Source organism: Carya illinoinensis, chromosome 11, assembly GCF_018687715.1.
Source record: "Carya illinoinensis cultivar Pawnee chromosome 11, C.illinoinensisPawnee_v1, whole genome shotgun sequence".
Classification (NCBI taxonomy): Eukaryota; Viridiplantae; Streptophyta; class Magnoliopsida; order Fagales; family Juglandaceae; genus Carya; species Carya illinoinensis.
Window position 1 is genome coordinate 9,665,721 of NC_056762.1, and position 6,185 is coordinate 9,671,905.

Genomic DNA, 6,185 nt, shown 5'->3' on the forward strand with positions numbered 1-6,185 from the left:
TCTAACTGTGAAAGATCCACTTATTTTGTGGAATGATTTAAGGGAGAGATATGAACACCAGAAAACTGTAATCCTCCCAAAAGCTCGTCATGATTGGATGCACCTGAGGTTGCAAGACTTCAAGAGTGTTAGTGAGTATAACTCTGCACTCTTTAAAATTAGCTCGCTATTGAAATTATGTGGTGAAAAAGTCACTGATGATGACTTGTTAGAGAAGACATATACTACTTTTCATGCCTCGAATGTGCTCCTGCAGCAGCAGTATCGAGAGCGAAAGTTCAAGAAATATTCTGAACTTATATCTTTTCTTCTATTAGCTGAGCAAAATAATGAGCTTTTATTAAGAAATCACCAGTCACGTCCTACTGGTTCTATATCATTCCCTGAAGTGAATGGTACTAGATTTACATCATTCTCAGAAGCGAATGGTGCATCTTTTCAAAGAAAAAGAGGGCGTGGACGTGGTAAGAAAAACTATAGAAGTGGAGGTCCTAGAAGTGACCACACTAAAAGGGAAAATAATAAATATACACCGTACCATCAAAAGTGGTTCAACTCAGAAAAGGGCAAAGGTTCTCAAAATAAATTTGTAAAGAAATATGAAGATTAATGCCATAGATGTGGTATGACTGGACATTGGTCTCGTACCTGTCGTACAGCTAAGCACTTGGTTGACTTATACCAATCTTCCATAAAAGAAAAAACAAAGAAATTTGAAACAAATTTTGCTGAACCATCATATGCTTTAAATTCTATAGATGTAGAAGATATTACAAGTCTTGATGTTTCTGATTTCTTTGAGGATTCTAGTGGTAGAGTTGATCATGGAAGTGTTCCTTTTTAATTAATGTATTTCCTTTATATTATTGTAAAATATTTTTATTCTGTAATTTTTTTTTAGTAATGAAAGTTTTATATATTTTGTAGAATCATGAGTCTTATTGATGAACTTTCTATCTCCGAGATGAATAATAAAGATGTATGTCTGGCTGACAGTGCTACAACTCACACAATTCTTAAGGATAAAAAATATTTTCAAAATCTAACATTGAGTAAAGCCTATGTTCATATCATCTCCGGTTCATCGAATCTAATTGAAGGCTCCGGAAGAGCTTATATTGTGTTGCCTAATGACACCAAATTTTGTATTAATGATGCTCTATTTTCTTCACAATCCAGAAGAAATATATTAAGTTTTAAAGATATACGTCGTAATGGTTGTCATATTGAAACCATTAACGAAGACGATAAAGAGCATCTTCTCATTACTAAAATAATTTCGAGCCAGAAGCTCGTATTAGAAAAACTGTCTGCCCTCTCATCTGGATTGTATTATACAAAAATGAGAACAATTGAATCACATGTTGTAATGCACCAGAAGTGCATTGATGCCAAAATATTTATGACTTGGCATGATCGCCTTGGACATCTGGGATCAATAATGATGAGACGAATAATTGATAATTCGTATGGGCATCCCCTAAAGAATCAGAAGATTATCTTATCCAATGAATATCCATGCTCTGCATGTTCTCAAGGTAAATTGATTATCAAACCATCTATCTAAAAGCTTGTTTTTGAATCTCCATCTTTTTTACAAATGATTCATGGAGATATATGTGGGCCTATTCAACCATCAAATGGACCGTTTAGATATTTTATGGTTTTAATTGATGCATCAAGTCAATGGTCACATGTTTGTCTACTTTCCACTAGAAATGCTGCATTTGCTAAACTTCTTGCACAAATAATTAAGCTACGAGCACAATTCCCTGACTATCCAATTAAAACTATTCGATTGGATAATGCAGGAGAATTTACATCTCAAGCTTTTGATAATTATTGCATGTCAATAGGAATAGATGTTGAACATCCAGTTGCCCACACACACACTCAAAATGGTTTAGCTGAATCATTGATTAAAAGACTTCAGCTAATCGCTAGACCTTTACTCATGAAATCAAATCTTCCTATTTCTGTTTGGGGACATGCTATAATTCATGCAGCATCATTAATTCGAGTTAGGCCATCAGCATATCATAAATATTCACCATTACAGCTTGCATTTGGTCAGCAACCAAATATTTCTCATCTTCGTATTTTTGGATGTACTGTATATGTTCCAATTGCACCTCCACAACGTACAAAGATGGGCCCTCAACGTAGACTTGGGATATATGTTGGGTTTGATTCTCCATCTATTATCAGATACCTTGAGCCTCTTACAGGGGATATGTTTAAGGCACGTTTTGAGGATTGTCATTTTGACGAATCCATTTTTCCAACATTGGGTAATGAGAAGTCGGTGCCTGAAGCACGACAGGAAATTACTTGGAAAAATAAAGCTCTTTCCCAATTTGATCCTCGTACAAAAGAATGTAATCTAGAGGTTCAAAAGATTATTCATTTGCAAAGTGTTGCAAACCAATTACCGGATGTATTTACTGACACTAAAGGTGTGGTAAAATCATATATTCCTGCTGTTAATGTTCCAGCAAGGATTGCAGTCCCTGAAGGACAAGTTGCCAAAATAGCAATAGGCGAATCTAAGATACGCCTGAAGCGTGGACGACCTATTGGTGCTAAGGACAAAATTCCTCGGAAGAGGAAAATACAAAATGAATTTGGTACTCCTGAAGAGTCCATACCAACACAGGCCATAAGAGTAATTGATGCTCCTGAAGAGAATAAATCTCCTGAGAAAGAACCTCCTGAAGAGGTATTTCATAAAATGTCTTCCCTTGAAGAAGGACAGGTACCTAAAAATAACGAAATCTCGATACATTTCATGAGTACAGGAGAAATTTTGAATAGAAATAAAACTGTTGTCGACAACATATTTTCATATAACATGGCTCTTGACATTACCAGAAGTAATGAAGAAATTGAGCCAAGAATTGTCGAAGAATGTCGACGTAGAGATGACTGGCCAAAATGGAAATCAGCTATTGAAGCTGAATTAAACTCGCTAGCAAAGCGAGAGGTCTTTGGACCAATTATACAAACACCAAAGGGTGTAATGCCCGTTGGATATAAATGGGTATTTATACGTAAACGTAATGAAAGCAATGAAATTGTGCGATATAAAGCACGACTTGTTGCACAAGGTTTCCTGCAGAAACCGGGGATTGATTATGAGGAAACATACTCTCCTGTTATGGATGCAATCACATTCAGATATTTGATCAGTTTGGCAGTTATAAAAAGATTGAATATGCAATTGATGGATGTGGTCACTGCATATTTATATGGATCATTAGATCATGACATATATATGAAAATCCCTGAAGGATATAAAATGCATGAAGCTTCTAATCTGAGTACATCCAGAAGTATGTATTCTATTAAGCTTCAAAGATCTTTATATGGGTTAAAACAATCCGGACGCATGTGGTATAAACGCCTTAGCGAATATCTATTGAAAGAAGGATTTGAGAATAATCCAATATGCCCATGTGTTTTTATTAAGAAATCAGACTCCGGATTTGTTATTATTGCGGTTTATGTTGATGATCTAAATCTTGTTGGAACTCCTGAAGAGATCAGAAGAACCGCTACATATTTAAATAATGAATTTGAAATGAAGGATCTTGGCAAAACGAAATTTTGTCTCGGCCTGCAGCTCGAGCATTTGCCAAATGGAATTCTCATTCATCAGTCAAATTATACAGAGAAAGTCTTGAAACACTTTTACATGGACAAAGCTCATCCCCTGAGTACTCCAATGGTTGTTCGATCACTTAATGTGCAAAAGGATCCATTTCGTCCTTGTGAAGACAATGAAGAAATTCTTGGTCCTGAAATACCTTATCTCAGTGCAATTGGAGCCCTGATGTATCTTGCAAATTGCACTTGGCCTGATATTGCATTTTCAGTTAATTTACTTGCAAGATATAGTTCCGCACCAACTCGAAGACATTGGAATGGCATTAAACATATCCTTCGATACCTTCGAGGTACGGTTGATATGGGATTATTTTATCAACATGGTTCAAATCCACAATTAGTTGGATATGCAGATGCAGGTTATCTTTCAGATCCACACAGAGGTAGATCTCAAACTGGATATGTATTTAGTTATGGAAATTCTGCTATATCATGGAGATCTGTCAAACAAACATTATCTGCTACCTCTTCAAATCACTCAGAGATCATTGCAATTCATGAAGCAAGTTGAGAATGTATTTGGCTAAGATCAATGATCCAACATATTCAAGAAAAGTGTGGTCTTCCAGTGATTAATGATAGCCCAACAACTTTATACGAAGATAATGCTGCTTGTATTACTCAAATTAGAGGAGGATATATCAAAGGTGATAGAACCAAACATATTTCACCTAAATTCTTTTATACTCATGAACTTCAAGAGAAATGTGAAATTAAAATCAAGCAGATACGATCAAGTGATAATTTGGCAGATTTATTCACAAAAGCATTACCAACTGCAACATTTAAGAAGATTGTGCAGAACATTGGAATGCGGAGACTTGAAGACCTTTTATCATGCACTTTTCAGGGGGAGTAATGTCTTGAAGACTTATACTGATTGTACTCTTTTTCTTTCGCTAAGGTTTTATCCCACTGGGTTTTCCTTTGCAAGGTTTTAATGAGGCAATCTTAAAGCATTATACGGTACACATGAATATTGTACTCTTTTTCCTTCGCCATTGGTTTTTTTTCCCACAGGGTTTTTCCTTGGCAAGGTTTTAACGAGGCATATTCATTATATGTGGTCATCCAAATGGGGAGTGTTGTAAAATAACATTGTTGTAAAATAAATTGTATGACCACCTTGAGCTAGCCGATATATGCACAGTGCATAGTGCCAGCATAGTACTGCATAGTAACTAGCATAGTGAATGGCCGACATAATGTACAGTGCATAGTGCCAGCATAGTACTGCATAGTAACTGGTATAGTGAATGGCCGATATAATGCACAGTGCATAGTGCCAGTATAGTACTAAATAGTAACTGGCATAGTAAATGGCCGACATATGCACAGTGCATAGTGTCAGCATAATACTGCATAGTAAGCTAGCATAGTTCCCTTTGTACGCCTATATATATCGTTGAATTCTTTAAGAAATTCATAAGTTTCATAACTTCTCTGAGTTCTATCTCTCTCTCTCTCTCTCTCTCTCTCTCCTTTTAGAAAGTTTTATAATAAATCTATCTCTCTCTTTCCTTTTCGATAGTTCTATAACAATTTTGAGGAATATTTAGATATTAAGATGTAATAAGATGAGATAAAATCATTTGAATATTCAAATAACCCCTAAATCTTTCACTTGAATAGTTTCCTCAATTATTTTCACCGGAGACAATTGAATTGAATAGGTTTTTAGTGTCATTATCAAGTAATATAAATCCTTTCAAATTTCTGTAAAACATCTTCCAATATTAAGGTAAGTCAACGATTGGATTATTATTGTAATTCACCACACGTGTACAGCAGGTGGCGTGATTTACATCAAATACTTCAGACTGAAATACATCCTTCTTCTTTTCCTGGTCAAGATCGACCATCTGGTTTTTAGCAATTTTATCTCCTACAGGCCCCTAGCTGAATAGAGGTGAAGCTTGTCCTTTAGAAAGTGAAGCCGAGCTGAAGTAAGTGGCTTATTCAGCAGATCTGCAAGTTCATCTTTATTTGAAAGAAACCAGACCTTCAGAGTGACCCGTGAAACTCTCAAGCAAAAATGGAAATCCAATTCCATGTGATTCGTGCGATCATGGAAAACTGGATGATTTACTGGTATCGCACCAAAATGTAGGAGGCTAATGCTGGAAAATACCAAGTTCTTTAAACAATGACCGTGAAAGGAATAAAAACAGCCCAGACGATATGATATCCATGCGCCAGTCCATTGGATCTTCATTAGGAAGCAAGTGGAAAAAAAGAGATGTGGGGATTATGGGTGTATATCTTGACCAAATTTTTTCCAGATTCGTTCAGGAACCGGATTAATCCGGGCAGATAAGATTACCGATTACAAATTCAAAAACGGTTACGGATCCGGTGATATAATCGGATATCCGTAATCATTACATTAAAGAAAATGTTCAATCAGTCTTTACATTTCAAAACACAAGTGCCCGACAAGGTTTTTAAATTACTTCAATCAATATATATAGAGTTTTACTACATATAAATAAGTCGTGTACTAATCTGCATATTAATAC